Source organism: Symphalangus syndactylus, chromosome 18 (assembly GCF_028878055.3).
Source record: "Symphalangus syndactylus isolate Jambi chromosome 18, NHGRI_mSymSyn1-v2.1_pri, whole genome shotgun sequence".
Taxonomy (NCBI): domain Eukaryota; kingdom Metazoa; phylum Chordata; class Mammalia; order Primates; family Hylobatidae; genus Symphalangus; species Symphalangus syndactylus.
The window spans coordinates 28,877,478-28,896,390 of NC_072440.2; the positions used below are offsets into that span (position 1 = coordinate 28,877,478).

The 18,913-nt window shown below is 41.4% G+C and overlaps 1 protein-coding gene; it reads left to right on the top strand.

The window, feature by feature from the left end:
• Positions 1-18,913, top strand: part of ZNF366 (zinc finger protein 366) — a 354,936-nt gene that overhangs the window by 224,988 nt on the left and 111,035 nt on the right.

Consider the following 18,913-nt stretch of genomic DNA (forward strand, 5'->3'; position numbering starts at 1 on the left):
TTTTTACATTTTACAAATGAGAATAAATCTAAACTCAGAGAGAAAAGTAACTTGCCTAAAGTCATATAGACAGAGAGTTGCAAATCTGATGTTTAAACCTCATCTGCCTGTTCATGTTCCACAACTTCATGCTTGTTATCTACAATTCTATAGGCTCATTTTTAGATTACAGAGATCAACCTAAAATTTTCCATCTTGTCTCATCTCAAAACACAACCAAATGAACAAATGACATTTTTCCAGGTATATGGTCTTTGACAAGTTGCTTATCCTCTAATTTTCTTACTTATAAGAAGAAAATAGTAGTGCCTACCTCATGAGTTTGTTGTAAGGATTAAATGGGATACTCCATGTACAGCCTGGAAAGCGCCTGGCATTTGGTAAGCACTCAATAGATGTAGCTGCTCTCACCAGTAACATGATTATACTGCCCAAGTCTTCCTAAGTGAATTTATGCAATTGTTCCATAATCAGAATTTCTGTCCACCAATACTGATTGCTGGTTTCCTCTTGGCCATATTGAACTGACAAAGATCAACCTACTCCTTAATAAGCAAAAACAAAGAATCCTCAGATGTCTGTGACTATTCCTGTGTTCAAACTTCTTTCTCCCAACTGACTTCCAGGAAGATATGTCACGTCATCAGCTGAGCTCTAGCTGCTAATCTGCAAAGTCACTGTCTCCTTCCTACTATCTTCCCTTTATCAGGGAAACTTACACTTTTCACCCATCATTGACATCCTCTTCATTCAGTCACTAATTCATCCAGCAAATATTTATTGAAGACCTATTCTGCGTCAGGCACTCATTATTCCAGGCACCATAGATGCAGCAGTGAACAAAGATCTCTGCCTTTTCGAAGCTTACATTCTAATGGGAGCTCAGCAAGACAGACATAAACAAACAAGTTGAGTACAACATATGTTAGCTAGTGATAAATTCTATGGAGGAAACTAAAGCAGGGAAAGGGGATAAGGGTTGCAGGGAAGCAGGGAAAGGGGGAGATGGGGTGCAGTTTTATGTAGCATTGTTAGAGAAGCCTTCACAACGGGAATATTTCAGCAAAGGCTTGAAGGAGGTGAGGGAGTGAGTCATGAGGATTTCTGGGGGAAGAACTTGCCAGGTAAAATTTAGCACATAAATAGTCCTTGAGGCAGATACCTTTAAGTGGCTGCTGCAGATTGAGTAAAGCCTGCAGACTGAGTGAAGGGGACTGTGATAGGCTATGTGCTCAGAGAGATAATGGGGATGGGTATGCATAGGGCCCTGTAGGCCACTGTAAAAGTCTATTGCTTTTAATCTGAGTGGGATGGGATGCATTTGACGGTTCTGAATAGAGAAATGTTATGCTATAATTGATATTGTTTCAGGAACTGTAACTACTCCATTGAGAACACCTGCAAAAAATGGCAAGGCTCAAGGTAGAGAGACCACTGCATGACTTGCAATAATCCAGGGTAATTTAAGAAGAAAAGAGGCCAGGCGCAGTGGCTCACGCCTGTAATCCCAGCAGGTGGGTGGATCACCTGAAGTCAGGAGTTCAAGACCGCCTGACCAATATGGTGAAAACCTCTCTACTAAAAATACAAAAAAAAAAAAAAAAAAAAGAAAGAAAAAGAATAATTAGCCAGGCGTGGTGGTGCATGCCTGTAATCCCACCTACTTGGGAGGCTGAGGCAGAAGAATCGCTTGAACTAGGACGACAGAGGTTGCAGTGAACTGAGATTGCGCCATTGCCCTCTAGCCTGGGCAACAAGAAACTCTGTCTCAAAAAAAAAAAAAAAAGAAAGAAATATTTTATTCAAAGGATATTGGGTAGCTCATCAAATATATCTAAGAAGTCTAAAACCAGCTTCATCATAGTATAGAACTGGTCCTGCAATGCCCTCTCCACTGCCAGCACTGCATCCCCAATGTTGCAGCCTGCCCCCACCAATGCCCTTGATACTGGACCCATCTGCTAGAACCACTGCCACTGCTGCATCTGACAACTAAAAATAGCTGCCTTCATGCGTCACTTCTGGTCACTGAGCTTTTGATTCTAAGTCTGGGGGTTGTCTGTGCTTGGTAGACTGTGGTCAGGTAGCTATGCCCATGCTCTAGCTACAAAGGCAGCATGCAAAGTGTGTGTCTGATGCTCTTAGCTTCTGTCGGGGAGGTAGGTGATTCCCACCCATAGGGCAGGGATTCAGTTGTTAATTGGGGGGAATAAATATGACAACTGCCCCCTACTGGTGGGTTCTTGTGTTCCTTAGTTGCTGCATTGCTACCTGGTTGCATACCAAATGGCAGTTTGGGGTCTGTCGTCTTGTTTTCAACAGCAGCAGCAGCAGTAGAGTATCAATTGTTCCCATAGTCATCCACAGCAAAACCTCACAATGTTGCTGATTCATACATAGAAGGGAGCCATGTTTAGATGTTACTTCCCCATTTTCCCATTGTTCATAGCATCTTACCTAGTTCATCACTGAAGGCCTGTTGTTTCCCTCCGTCTGCTCTTATCATTATAATTGACAGTTCAGAATGGGGAATAGATGGGGAAATTGACAAGAAATGGAAACAAGAATGAGTAATAAGCGTCCTGGTAGTTTCACAGCTGTTGATATTTTTACTTCGATCACTTTACCATCAGATGATTCATGTTATGAATGAACCACGTGTTTGAAATAAGCAGAATTTAGAATTTCCCATTCTTCATTTATCTTAGAGACCGGACAACGAGGCATTGTGTCACTCCCTTAAAGACCCCTTCTCCTCTCTCCCCTTTTCTATTTATTTCTTTATCTTTGAGGCCCCATGTCACTCTGTCACCAGGCTGGAGTGCAGTAGTGCAACCATAACTCAATGCAGCCTGGAAGTCCTGGGCTCAAGTGAGCCTTCCGAGTAGTTGGTACTACAGGCATGTGCCACCATCCCTGGCTAATTTATTTTATTATATATATATTTTCTTTTTGGTAGAGACAAGGTCTCATGTTATTGCCCAAGTTGGTCTTGAACTCATGGGCTCAAGCAATTCTCCTACCTTGGCCTCCCAAAGTGCTGAGATTATAGGTGTGAGTCACTGTGCCCAACCTTCTTTTCTATATAAAGTCAATATTAACAGGTACAAAATGACCTAGGAGGAATTTATACGATTTTCAAGCCCAAAAACTAAAATGACCCGAAAAGGCTAATTTGTAGCCTCTACTTGCAAAATGCTTAATTCAAAAGTTAGTATTTAAAGATAGTTATCAGCAAGTGGGAGTATATTACCCTCTTCTACTCATTTGATATTGTACTTTTGATGTTCACTCCTTGCTTAAAGCTTCTGGCGTTGTAAGTAAAACGGTGATGGGATTTTAGAAGACAGTTTCCCTGGTCAAATTAAATAGGGAGCTGCCAAAAATACCTACATCTGGATTCACTCAAGATCTATTAAATGAGACTCCCTGAGGCCCAGCCCCTCACTCCTCCTTGATTCTAACTTACAGTCAGAGCTGAGAACCACTGGTCTAGGCCTTGGAGGCATTTGTGTATTGAATCAAAGAACAGCCAGGTGGTGGCTCAGCAGGTAACTCAAACTTGACTCAAGCAAGGAATGGGAATTTATTAGGTGGCCTAAAGATAATGTAGGCTTTAGAACAGGGGCGGGAAGGGGGGCAGGAAGGGGCAAACAAAACAAGTTAGTGAACTTGGGGCTGTATCGGGGTGGGGGAGAAGAGGTGAGGTTGCAGGGAACACTGGTACTTCCTGCCAAGGTCACACCATTCTGTTCCTGAACAAGACCTTAAAAAGCTGACTTTCACCCAAGGGTAAAATCAGCCTTAAAAACAGGTGGATTGCTGTCTCGAATGAATCAAACAATATGGTTGAAGAGGGTGGGCCTTCCCAGGACCAGAGACAGACCTGCAGGAATAATAACAGTCAGAACTATTAGGTTGTGTGAGACTTTGATTTGGAAGGCAATGCTGCAATGAACATGGTGTCTTGAGAAAGCGCAGTTAGCAGAAGCAGCGGTGCCAGAAGCCCTAATAGATGCCTTGCAGGTGGTGCAAACTGTGAGGCCTATGCCAGCTGCTGCAGCAGGAAGAATCTGCAGGAGAATCTGGTGATGGGATTTGAGAAGCCTTTCTGGCTTCATGGCTTCCAAGCTGGATTCCCCAGCCTTCCTAGGGATTCTGGTCCTCAGCATCCCTTAATAAACGACTCTTGTGCTTAAACCAACAGAAGCTCTGTGTTTATAATTAATATCTCTGAATGACACACATTCATTCTCATTTAACATTCATTCAACCCAGTGGGATAGAAGATATTATCCCTATTTAATAGAAAAGAAATTGAAAATCAGAGAAGTTAAGAAGCTTGTCCGAGGCCAGACAGCCAGAAAACGGCAACACTGGAGTCAGATTCACATGTGAATGACCCCGAAGCCCATGCTCCTTCTCTGTCGGGCTCCAGGAAAGAGGCCACATACGCAGCGTAGTAGTAGCGAGGCTGTCTTTGGCGCGGCCTCCTTTGTCTTCATGGTTCAGTTGAGGAATATGACCTGAGCCCCAAGGTTGCCTAAAATTTGCCTGCTAGTGTCTGCCTCTTACTAAGGTTCCTCACAAGAATGTGGGCTCTGATTGGATGCTTCTACGATTTTGTGTTTTTGTACTTCATTATCTCCTAGCAAAATGTCTCTCTGAAAAATGTCCTGCTTTCAGCGTTGAACTACAGGAAAAAAGATTTTTCCCATGTCTGAGCCAGTGGCAGGGTGGTCATACGTGTGTGGCTCGGAGACCCAGTTTTAGAAGAACTGAGGCAGGTAGTGAGTGTCCAGGAGAGAATAAACCCGGAGTCACTGTTGGCCCCTCTTCCTAAGGGCAGCTCACAGATGCCACCTACCCGTGGCCCCCAGAAACAATGCATTTAGACCCCAAACCACTGTACTAGAACAGCTCTATCTAACTTCCAGCTCTCTAGTTCAGGAAAGTCTCTAAATTTAAAAGCTGGAAGAAACCTTACAAATCTCATTTTGCATATGAGAAAACTCAGAAAGGATTTTCCTGAGGTCACACAATTAGTGGCTGGGTAGGATTATTGCTTACAACAGAAACTACAGAAAAAAAAATTGCTTAAAGCAATAAAAGCATATGGCTCTTTATGCTTCACAATTTACTTGGGAGACATATACCGAGAGATGAGACATCGTGTGAACTATAAACGTCCTACAGGAACACAGGCGTGGGGGACCACGGAGGCCGCAGCGGTTAGAAAAGTCTTCAGGGGAGGTGAGGGGCTAGCCTGGGCCCCTGGAGGACGAACAGGAGAGCCTGGCAGAGAGAAGGCGACGGCGAGGAAAGGAGCAGAGAGACAGGGCCCCTCTCTGGCTGGGCCTAAGGAAGGGGAGGAACCCCGCCACCCCACCTCACCCTACCCCTGCTCAAATCTCTGGATGCTGGAGCAAAAATGGGAAAAAGCGCCCAGACAGCTCTGCGGGGTGGCTCCTCCCTCTCTCGGCGAGTGTAACCAAGCCCATGTGTTGGGACGCGGCCAAGAGGATCCGGGCATGCTTGGCGGGCGGCCGGGAGGAGGCGCCCGCCCCTGCCCAAAGCAGCCCCTCTGGGCCCCTCCCCGCCGCCCTTCGCTCTGTCCTCCGCCCGGCTCCGGGTTGTGGGCTCCCAGTCACCTCTGCATCCGCCTCCATCGTCGGTCGCCTACTGCTGCTTTAGCCGTGAAAGGACCAGAACACGCTGCCTTTTACAGTTAACGTGGGGGCTGGAGGGAAGGAGAGAGCTCGTGCTCCCCTCCTTTTCCCTCCTTTGTCCTCACCCCTGCCCTGCTTGTCTAGGCGAAGGAGGCCCAGGAAAGCGGCCCTGCTCGCAGCCCTGCCGGCCTCAGCTCCCGCAGTCCACCCTTAGATCTTACAACTGAAGTTGGCGCTTTCAAATCCCAGTTTCGTTACGTATTTGTGCTTCCTATCTACCGGATACCGCGAACTGCTCTTCATGCTACACGGGGAGAAAAAGATGCATTCAGACCTTCAGTTTGTTTACTACAGTAACCATGACGCTGGAAGACCGGGCATGCAATATAAAACCCAGGAAGGGAGCGATTAAAAGAATAGAAACAAGACAAGCAGGCAACACAGCCCAAATCCCAGAAAGCAGAACGGGCATTGCTCTCAGGTTGCTGCCTCGGCCCCGTCAGCCAGGGAGAAGGGCTTTTTGGAGCATTTGTTAAGTGCCACAAAGCCCTACCAGGATTGATAAAAAGCGTTTTCCTCTGAGATTTTCATGCATTCCTTCAACAAATATTTACCAAGTGCCTAATATGTTACAGACATTGTTCTAATTGACAGACATCTTTGCCCTCATAAGAACTGACATTATCATGGAGGAAAGAGAAAATAAAGAACAGACATAATAAATAAGTGAATTACATATTGGAAGGTAATTTTTAAAAAACAGAGCAAGCTAACAGCATGAGTGTGTGGGGGTTCCAGTTTTAAAGAGAGTGGCCTGGGTGGTCCCCAGGGGGAAACCTGCTGGCAGGAAATAGGCAATCCCAGATTAGCCTGCTGTCCCTATGAGCTCACGGGCCCTTCCTTGTGCTCATACATGTGCATGGAGCTGGAGACCCTTGCAGAGGGTGGCTGTCTTTTACTGCTTGAATAGGATGGGAGGTGGGGTATCAGTTATTCACACTTTAATAGACCATTGCAGCTATGACTTCCCCTGCTTCCATTCCTAACCTCTGGAGAGCTGCGAAATGGTGCCGATTTCCGAAAACAGGTAGGAAGGTAAGGGAGGAAAAAAATCCTAAAACAAGGAGTTGTGTGCTTTGGAGAGGCACTGGCATCCCCGGATTGTCTCCTGAGAAAGCTAATGGAAGATGGATCCAGCTTTAGGGTAGGAACTAGCTGTTTGTCTGTTAGTCAAGGGATATATTTTAACCATCCTGAATTAGATTTTGCAATCAGGTTGATAATAATGACAATAATAATTAACGTAGCTGGTGTTTATTGAGTACTTACTAGGTAACAGGTATCGTGCATAGGTTTCACATGTAACCTTTTAGTTTTTTCTTCAGCTAGAATGTCATGTAAGCTCCATGAGAGTAGAGACTTTATTTTGTTCACTGCTATATCAGAATCAATGCCTGGCACCTAGATGGCACTCACTGCACAAATGAATGAGTGATTGCATTCTGGAGAAGAGGTTCAAGGTGCTCTTGCTCTGGGCCTTACAATGAGATGCTGAGGAGGTTTTAGGCCCTTCCTCTTCTTCAGAGTGCAGCAAACATAACACACCTCTTTCTTGTTATTGTTGACTGCTCTGTAGATACTCCAGGCACTGTTAGAGGGACAGTTTCTTCTCTTTACTGTGTTTTGCACCCTCCCTATCTCCTTGGTGGGCAGGTGGTTAGAGGAGGAAAAAAAGGGGGTGAGGGGAAAAGAAAACTTTATGTTGCCATTCATCCATGACTTCATTTACATTTAGTTCTTACAACAACCCATTTTACAGAAGAGCAAACTGAGACTCAGAAAGATTAAGTAGCTGTCAAGGTCTTGTGGCAAGTTAATGCCAAGGAGCCTCAGCCCCTGGAGCTGTGCTCTTACCCATTACACTAGATGGCAGGGCAAAGAATGCACTATCATTATTTTGCATTTTTTCTGTTGTTTCGCTTACCCCATCTCCAGGGGTAGGGCAATGTTTAGGGCAGGTTCCCTACTGTCTATGGGGATATTTAAAAGCATGCCAAATAGCTTGACAATGAATTCAAAGCAAGAGATCACATTATTTTCTTTCTTGGAATTAACAGTGAGCTGGCTCGAGTTCATTGTTACTAACAGTTGGCTCAGTGGAGGAATATTGGGCCATGAAGCTTATTTGGGCATAAGGTGTTTGTTGTTCGGCTGCTTACCTCCTTTGGAGTTGTCAAGGAATAGGGGTTTGTTAGTGCCTATTATATATTCAGTGCTTAAGCAAGTTACTGAGTGGGGAGGGGCAGGAAGGATTAAAACTGCAGCAGAAGTCCTGCTTAATCTGACTGCACTGATGGCTGGCAGCTACTGAAGAGAATAATAATAAAAAAGACTACTACCAGATCATCCTGGCTAATACAGTGAAACCCCACCTCTACTAAAAATACAACAAATTAGCTGGGCGTGGTGCCGGGCACCTGTAGTCCCAGCTACTTGGGAGACTGAGGCAGGAGAATGGCGTGAACCCAGGAGGCAGAGGTTGCAGTGAGCTGAGATCGCGCCACTGCATTCCAGCCTGGGCAACAGAGCAAGACTTCATCTCAAAAAACAAACAAACAAACGAACAAACAAAAAAACTACCTGAAACATTTTAATTGTACATATACCTGAAGTTAATATGTAAATTCATATATATAAGTTAATGTGTAAATTCATATAAATACATATACATATAAATTCATTTGCCAGTTTTTCATGGAAAGCTAAGACCTGTGCTTTGGTTCTAGATCAGCTGATAAGAGTTCTGTGTGATCTTTCTGGAATAAATCATATCTATAGTGAATAATCTATTATTTCCAGTTTTGGTTTCTTTCAAGTGACTCAACAACATAACGACAGTTTTCATGCAAGCTGACTGTGGATGACTTGCAGATTTTTTGTATATTTCCCCCTACGTTATTTGAGTTGTCTTTCTCACACCTAATTTGAGAGTGAAGTTTTTGTGTATGTGTGGTTCAATTTTATGTGTCTTTTCACAGCACTCAAATCAGTTTTTGCAGAAACAGTTTTTTAATTCACATGCTCTAAATGTATCTATTAAGTGAAAGCACTACTAGCATAAGGACATAGGGCAACAAACATGGCTGATCCTTGGCAAGCTCATAACTCAAGGGAAGAAGTAGACACAGAGCAGCTTCCTAGCTGAGAGACTTCTCTATGCCATGGGCATGGAGCAGTAAGTTTTCTAGAGGAAGTGGAGATCGTAAGTAAATTTGGAGAGTCAGCTAACTGGAGGCTGAATAAGGGAGCTTCTACTACATATGTACCCGAGACATGTCACTATTCTAGCCCTCCAGAATCTCACAACGTATTGGGAATATGTCCTAGAATTGTGTCCCCATATGCCTTACTCATAATCCACAGAGGTCTCCTCCCCTAAATCATTGTTTAGAACCAAGGGGTTCAACTTGCCTTATCCCCCAGATCACTTGAGGTGAACACCCCACCCACAGATAGCTGCCCATGCCTTGGAGTCTTTATGGAAAAGAAAAGTCAAGTCAATTATATTCCCCTAACAAGGAATTTACACTTAGGAAACAGAGAAACTCAACAAATTGGTGATGGGTGCTCGAATGAGAGGTCATGAAGTCAGGTTTGGGTAGCTATAATGGGACCATTGGGGTTTTGAGAAAATGGAAGTACAGATGGACCAGGTAAAGAACAGTGGAAATCTAGATGAAATAGTTTTGCAAAGAAATAGGCAATCCATAAGAGAGAAGGAAATGAAGTGTGGCTTGTCTTCAAGATTCCTGGCTTTCTCATTTCCTGGGTCTTATTTGTTTTGCATTTCCTGAATCTCTCTGTGACCTTGCTATAGTCTTGCCATTTGGCATCCCTTTTAACTTGAGTTAGTTTGAATAGGTTTGTGGCCCTTGCAATCCAAAAAAAAACAAAAAAAAAAAAACAAACAAACAAACGAAAAAAACCAATTAGATTAAGAGACAAGATGAGAACAAGCTAGTGTTAAATTGTATGTTTCTATGCATTAAGAATTCCCAAGAGTTCAGAGAAGACAGAGATCAGTTGATATCTTAATTTTCTGCTCTTCTATTACTCTAAACTTGGAAGATAGGCTCAAATAAGCCCTGCCATTAGTTCTGAGCAGCCCATTTCAAACATCGAACACTGAATTTACCCATCCTCGCCCCTTGGCCAGGATGATGACTCAGCATTCCGTCCTTCCCTCCGTTGTTCCCACTCTGATTTTGTATTCTAGACCAGTATCTCCTGTCTCTGCCCTGTCCCCAGTATCCACCAGTTTTAGTGTACTGGAACTGAGATTTGCCTTTCTTCCTTCTTTGGAGCTTCCAAGACTGCCCCTATCATTGAAGCTGCTCATGTGGCCAGTTCCAGGTACTGGCTGAGGCCTCCTCCCTGACGCCTTTCTCCCTACACTCCTTCTTTATTACTGGCTATAGAAACCTCTCTTAGTCACACAAGCTATTTCCCAGGATCTTGCCTTTCTCTGTCCTTGTTCTTTTAATCATTATTATCTCAGGAATTTCACAGACAAGGTGGGATTTGGCTGGGCTTGGAATGATAAGTGGATGTGGTTTGGCAGAGGGGCAGGAGAAAGGCAGTCCAATTGTAATGGTTTATACCAACTTCATTCTCATTGGCTTTCAGACTACGGCCCTGTTTTTAGTAAGAGCATGATATCATTGTCGTAGGAATGAAGAGCCATCTGTTTACCATTTTGTGCAGGGACAAATGTATACATTTGTTAGCTGTGATATGAAAATTTTTAAAGTCAGTACTTGCACATGATGCCAAAGCTTAATTCCATGAAAGGCCCAAGAAACGTATGAGTCATGTTTCCTGTAATTGTGAGAAGTTGTGGATTACATGGAATAAGGAGCATTGGTAAGAATACTCCCAACCATTCCAGTTAAAAAAGGTAGCTACGCCTGTAATCCCAGCACTTTGGGAGGCTGAGGCAGGCAGATCACAAGATCAGGAGATCAAGACCATCCTGGCTAACACAGTGAAACCCCATCTCTACTAAAAACATACAAAAAAATTAGCCAGGCGTGGTGACGGATGCCTGTAGTCCCAGCTACTCGGGAGGCTGAGGCAGGAGAATGGCGTGAACCCGGGAGGCAGAGCCTGCAGTGAGCCGAGATCACGCCACTGCACTCCAGCCTGGGCAACAGAGTGAGACTCTGTCTCAAAAAAAAAAAAAAAAAAAAAGTAGCTATACTCAGCAGAAGACTGACTGATCATAACACGTAACATTACAACTACCACTTTAACTCCTCAGGTTAAAGAAAAAATATTTACCAATCTACTATATCATCTGAAAGAGAATATCTAGTAACCTCTCAGTTATACGGTATTGAGAATAAGTGAACTTTTTACATAATTGAAAGTTATTCCTTTAAGTGGTAAAATCTTTATTGGAAGTTATATCAGATTTTCCTGCTTTTATCAAACAGAGAGTGTTAAACTAAATTAATATTCCCGGGTGGTTCAAAGTCTCCCTAGACATTTTGTAACGTCTGTTTGCTACAATTTCCACTGATGAGCAGGCCTAGGGTAGCTATGCTTTGAAGCATGTGACTCCTCCCAACTGATTGAATAAAAATGGGCACCTGTTTCAAAAGTATCCCGTCTACAGGCTGGCCAATGATCATTGACCTACGGTCTGGCTTAAAAAGTTGAGTTGGACAAATAGGATGCTCAGTAATTTAAGCCAAATATGGAAAGAGGTAAAGATTTGCAAGCCGAGCCTAAATAAAACCTCTGTGACATATAGTTAGGGCTGAAGAGTCCATGATGGTCTATAAGTAAGCAAAGCTGTAAGGAAGCAGTCACTGTGGTGAAGCAGATAAAGTCAACTGAGGGAAGACTAAGGAGCTGATATGCAGAGATCTCTGTTCCTAAAAGCCAAAAGAATCTAGCTAGAATGAGGGTCCTTCCTTCAGCACCAGGTGTAGGCATTCAGCCATCCTGAAGTGTTCAGGGCAGGGCAGCTAACACTGAGCGTCTCCAGTTTGCTCTTCTCTTTGGGCTGGGGCTACTTGTCCCTGGTAGTCTTCCGGGTTCCCATAAGTCCCCTCTTCACTCTTGGGAAGTCTATTTTTTCCCGAATCATCAACATTTCTAGGCTTTGCTCTGGCTCCTCTGTTTTGGCCAGTTGGTGGCCATTTTACATCACTTTTTCAGTTCCTCCTGTCCTAGGTCTCCTGGGATTCTGGGTTTTGACATTATTGTGGACTGGCTTCTATAGCCTTCAGAGGTCCTGCTCTCTTAGGTGTGCGCTGTTGTCTAGAAAAAGAACCAGTAGCCTCACGTCTTCTGTAATCTTCAAGGTTGGATCTTCCCAAAGTGAACCACTGCTCACTCCCAGAGCCCTTTGGGGGCTATTTCAAGTTTGCAGCTGTTTTGGACAACAGGGGGTACCAGATGTCAGAGAAATACCAATTGGCTAATAATGTAATATGTTCTTTTCTTTTCTTTCCTTTTTTTTTTTTTTTTTTTTTTTGGCAGCAAAGGCTTGCCTTTCAAGTCCCTTGCTTATTTTAAAATTAGTTTGCCTTCCATGAGCTTAAACTATTTGAGCTGTAGGGGGTAAATGAGCTAAGATGTTTGTTGTGCTAAATTTCAGGGAAAAGTCAACCCAAATTAAAATTCGACCTCAGGTAATGAACAAAATAAATATTGTTAGATAATTAAGAATTGATAATAGTGCTGATTCTACCATGATATAGAAAATACCTGAACATAATATTAACAAACAAAATAGAACAATTAAGAGGGAGAATTTTAAACTTTCCAAATGCCAGGTGAGCAAACATACTATTAGTAAATCTCTTACTGCCCATTTTCTCGAGAGATTGGAATACCTATGCTCTGTCTAGCTTCTGGATTCCTGTGGGCCTTTTATATCTGATAATCTGGAGATGAAACTAAGGGTCATAGCTTGGCCTAATAACATGAGAACGTAAAGTGACCCCAACATCTTTAAAACACCAATTATTTTCCCCTCCATATGCTTTTAGAAAGAAAACATGGGACAAATTGGCTCCAAACATAGCTTCCCACCTCCCCTTTCTCTGGCCCCAGTTTAGAAAAGAAGATAAACAGCTCTCCCCGCAATCCTGCATCTTCCTGTGGAGCATTATTACCCTGAGCTGTAAAAGACTTCTGGGTACCAAATAAAGAATTTAGACATGCATCCTTTCTGAGAGAGAGTCACAGGAAAGTAAAGGAAAGGAAGGCTTGGGAGGAAATATTAAAGATGTGGCACTGTTTCATTCAGGTGAAAAAGTCATGGTGAGTTTCTGTGCCTGCATCCATCCATCCATCCATCCATCCATCCATCCATCCATCCAGCTATGTAGCTTAGAATAAGAATTCAGAAGTAATGTTTGCCGAGGAATGTGTACTAACATGTGTATTTGAAATGATTTAGAAAACATAATAGAAAGCCACGTCTATATGAAAGTAAGCCTGATTTGCTAATTAATTTGACAATGACAACAGCTTTGCCAATTATGTTATGTGGTGGACCTTTTCTATAAATTGTATGAGCCAAACATGCAGTTTCATTGTTTTTTTAAAAAAATAAAATATTTAAACAATTTATAAGATGGTAGAAATTTCACTCTTTGCATTTATTTAAATGAATGATAAAGATGCTAGCTTAAAAATGTGGATGGGTGTAGAGTTTTAAAAAATTATTTTACCCTGGAAATACTAGAACAAAAGAATTGAGTACCACTGCTGTAAAGAATGGTTAAGGGAGCTATGGTATTTCGCTTGGGGAAGATGAAGAAAGGTGGGACTTGTGGAGGTGGTGGGGACGTGGGGGCTTGTTCTTAAACAATCCAACTAAGCAAGTGTTACAGACATTTTCTTTGTGCAGAGCACTGGACAAGGTGCTGTGGTCACACAGAGATGAGTAGATGCTGATGACATTGCCATGCCTTTAAACTAGGTTAAATTGTATCAAGAAAGATTTATGCTATACATCATTTTGAGAGGAGTAGGTGCTCTAATGAAATAAAAATGGGGTGTCATAACTCCAAAAATATTAATCTTGGGAGTGAACCATCTTCCTCATAAAGAGGGCTAGACCAATGATGGGAAGCCCTGCATCAGACTTTTAAAATAAGATCTGGCATATGCAAGAATGTTCACAGCAACACTATGCACATGGTCACAAACCAAACCAACCCAAATGTCCTCTTCAGTAGAATGGATAGATAAATCACATATTTAAACAACAGAATATTGTAGAACAATAAGACCAAGTGTCAAGAAACTACAACTACACACAATATGGATGAATCTCACAAACATAATGTTTAGTAACAAAAACGACATAAAAGGTCACCTACAAAATATAAAAAATTACCTCAAAAGGCCAAATCTAAGAACTATTGGTGTTCAAGAGGGAGTTGAGCAACAGCAAGGGGTAGAAAGCTTATTTAGAGATATAATAACAGATAAATTCCCGAAACTTGAGGAAGATATGCATATCCAGGTGCAGGAAGGTCAAAGAACACCAAACAGATTTAATCCAAATAAGACTAACCCAGGGCATATAATAATCAAATTTTCAAAGGTCGAGAACAAATAGAAAATTCTAAAAGCAGCATGAGAAAACAAGTAAATAACATATAAAGGAGTATCAATTCATCTGGCAACAGACTTCTCAACAGAAACCATACAGTCCAGGAAGGAATCCTGAAAGAAAAAAAACTGTCATTTAAGAATACTGTATTCATAAAAAATGATGAGCTCATGTCCTTTGTAGGGACATGGATGAAGCTGGAAACCATCATTCTCAGCAAACTATCGCAAGGACAAAAAACCAAACACTGCATGTTCTCACTCATAGATGGGAATTGAACAATGAGAACACATGGACACAGGAAGGGGAACATCACTCACTGGGGCCTGTTGTGGGGTGGGGGGAGGGAGGAGGGATAGCATTAGGAGATATACCTAATGTTAAATGACGAGTTAATGGGTGTAGCACACCAACATGGCACATGTATATATATGTAACAAACCTGCACGTTGTGTACATGTACCTTAAAACTTAAAGTATAATTAAAAAAAAAAAGAATACTGTATTCAGCAAAGTTATCCTTAAAATATAAAGGAAAGATAGTCTCTCCCAGACAAACAAAAACAGAGAATTCATCACCACCAGACCCATCTTATGAGAAATACTAAAGGAATTTCTTTAATCTGAAAGAAAAAAACACTAATATTAAAGAGAAAACACAAACATTTGAAAATATAAAACCTACTGGTAAAATTAAGTACATGGACAAACCCAGAATAGTCTAATACTGTAATTTTGGTGTATAATACACTCATGACAGTAGTACGAAGTCCCCCATCAATCTATCAAAAACAACAATACCTACAGAAACATGTTAAGAGACAGGTAGCATAAAAATATTAAATTGAGGCTGGGTGCAGTGGTGTATGCTTGTAATCCCAGCACTTTGGAAGGCTGAGATAGGAGGATTGTTTGAGGCCAGGTGTTTGAGACCAGCCTGGTCAACATAATGAAACCATATCTCTATAAAAGTTAAAAATTAGCCAGGCATCCTGGCATACACCTGTAGTCCTAGCTACTCTGGAGACTGAGGCAGGAGGATCACTTGAGTTGTCTCAATGTACATACATATATCTGTTCTTTTCTTTGTGATCTAAGACCAGTTGCCATCTCTTTAAAATAACTTATTTCTATGAGATGGTTTTTGTAAGCCTCATAGTAACTACAATGCAAAAACCTATAATAGATTCACTAAAATTAAAAAGCAATACATTAAAACATACTACCAGAGGCAATTACTTAACCACAAAGGAAGATGGTGAGAAAGGAAGAAAGGAGTTACAGAGCAACCAGAAAAGAAGCAACAAAATAGCAGTAGTAAGTCCTTACTTATTAATAATAACACTGAATGTAAGTGAACTCAATTCTTCCATTAAAAGGTATAGAGTGGATGAATGGATAAAGAAAGAAGACCCAACCATATGCTGCCTACAAGAAGCCCATTTCACCTATAAATACACACATAAATGGCCAGGTGCAGTGGCTTACACCTGTAATCCCAGCACTTTGGGAGGCCGAGGCGGGCGGATCACGAGGTCAGGAGATCGAGACCATCCTGGCTAACACCGTGAAACCCTGTCTCTACTAAAAATACATAAAATTAGCCAGGCACGGTGGCTGGTGCCTGTAGTCCCAGCTACTCGGGAGGCTGAGGCAGGAGAATGGCATGAGCCCAGGAGGTGGAGCTTGCAGTGAGCTGAGATAGCGCCACTGCACTCCAGCCTGGGTGAAAGAGCGAGGCTCCGTCTCAAAAAAAAAAAAAAAAAGACACACATAAACTGAAAATAAAGGGGTGGAAAATGATATTCCATGCAACTGGAAACAAAAAAAAGAGCAAGAGATATCAGGTAAAAAACTACAAATTAAGGACTGTAAAAAGAGACAAAGGAGGTCATTATATGATGATAAAGAGGTCAATTCACCAAGAGGATATAACAATTATAGCTATCTATACACCTAACACTGGAGTGTCTAAGTATATAAAACAAATATAAATAGAACTAAAAGGAGAGAAAGACTGCAATACAATAATAGTAGAAGACTTCTACACCTCACTTTCTGTAATAGACAGATCATCAAGACAGAAAGTCAACAAAGAAACATCAGAGTTAAACTATACACTAGACCAAATAGGCCTAACTAACATTTACTGGACATTTCAGCCAACTGCGGTGGAATACACATTCTTTTCATCAGCACAGGGAACATTCTCCAGAATAGACCATGTCTCACACTACAAAAGAAGTCTCAACAAATTCCAAAAGGTAGAAATCATATCAAGTATCTTTCTGGCCACAATGGAATAAAACTACAAATCAATAACAAGAGGGACATTGAAAACTTCACAAACACATAGAAATTAAACAACATGCTCCTGGACAACAAATGGGTCAATGAAGGAATTAAGAAGGAAATTAAACAATTTCTTGAGGCAAATAAAAACAGAAATACAACAAAGCAAAATCTATGGGATACAGCAAAAGCAGTGTTTTGAGGGAAGTTTATAGCTATAAATGCTTATATCAATTAAGTAGAAAGACTTCAAATAAACATCTAATGATGCACCTTAAGGAACTATAAAAGCAAAAACAAACCAAACTCCAATTTAGTAGAAGGAAAGAAATAATAAAGATGAGAACAGAAATAAATGAAAATTAGACCAAAAAAAAAAAATACAGAAGAATGAAATGAAACTTGTTGTTTGGACAATATAAACAAAGCTGACAAACCTTTGGTTAGACTTTGGTTTTCAAGAAAGAAAGAGAGAAGACCCAAATGAATAACATCAGAAATGAAAAAGAAGACGTGACAATGGAAACCACAGGAATACGAAGAATCACTAGACTATCATGAACAACTATATGCTAACAAATTGGAAAACCTAGAAGAAATGGATAAATTCCTGATCACATACAACCTACCAAGATTGAACACCAAGAAATAGAAAACCTCAATAAATAAATAATAGGTAATGAGATCAAAGCTATAATTAAAAGTCTCCCATCAAAGAAAAGTCTAGGACCGGATGGCTTCACTGCTGAATTCTACCAAGCATTTAAAGAACCAATGTCAAATCTACTCAAACTCTTCAAAAAAATTGATAAAGAAGAAATACTTTCAAACTCACCCTACAAGATCAGAATTACTGTGATGCCAAAACCAGGCAGGGACACACACACACAAAAAGAAAACTACAGGCCAATATCAGTGATGAACATAGATGCAAAAATTCTCAACAAAATACTATCAAACTGAATTTAACCACAAATTAAAAATATCACTCACCATGACCAAGAGGGATTCATCCCAGGGATGCAAGGATGGTTCAATATAAGCAAATTAATAAACATAATACATCACATTAACAGAACCAAGAACAAAAGCCACATGATTACTTCAATAGACGTCAGAAAACATTTGATAAAATTCAACATTCCTGTATTAAAAGCCCTCATCAAATTGGGTATAGATGGAATATATAACAAATTAATAAAGGCCATATATGACAGACTGACAGCTAACAACATTGTACAGAAAGGGGAAAAATGGAAGGCCTTTCCTTTCTTTAAAATCTGGAACAAGACAAGGATGCCCACTTTCACCTCTTTTATTCAACATGATACTGTAAATCCTGGCCAGAGAAATTAGGCAAGACAAAGAAAGAAAGGGCATTCAAACTGGAATGAATAAGTCAAATTAGCTTTGTTTGCAGATTACATGAACTTATACTTAGGAAAACCTAAAGACTCTACAAAAACTGTTAGAATTGATAAATGAATCCAGTAAAGTTTCAGGATACAAAATCAACATTCAGAAATTGGTGGCATTTATAACACACTGAAAGCAATTGAGAAAAAAATCAAGAGAGCAACCCCAGGTCAGGTGCAGTGGCTCACGCCTGTAATCCCAGCCCTTTGGGAGGCTGAGGCAGGCGGATCACAAAGTCAGGAGATCAAGACCATCCTGGCTAACACGGTGAAACCCTATCTCTACTAAAAACCCCCAAAAATTAGCCAGGCACGGTGGCTGGTGCCTGTAGTCCCAGCTGCTCGGGAGGCTGAGGCAGGAGAATGGCATGAATCCAGGAGGTGGAGCTTGCAGTGAGCTGAGATAGTGCCACCGCACTCCAGCCTGGGGGACTAAGCAAGACTCCGTCTCCTCTCAAAAAAAAAAAAAAAAAAAAGAGCAACCCACTTACATTGAAAGAATACAAAATACCTAGAAATCAATCTAACAAAGAAGTGAAAGATCTATACAAGAAAAACTATAAAATAGTGATGAAAGCTGCTATAAAGACACATGTACACGTATGTTTATTGTGGCACTATTCACAGTAGTAAAGACTTTGAACCAACCCAAATGTCCATCAATGATAGACTGAATTAAGAAAATGTGGCACATATACACCATGGAATACTATGCAGCCATAAAAAATGATGAGTTCATGTTGTTTGTAGGGACATGGATGAAGCTGAAAACCATCATTCTTAGCAAACTATCGTAAGGACAAAAAACCAAACACTGCATGGGCTCACTCATAGGTGGGAATTGAACAATGAGAACACTTGGACACAGGAAGGGGAACATCAGACACTGGGGCCTATCG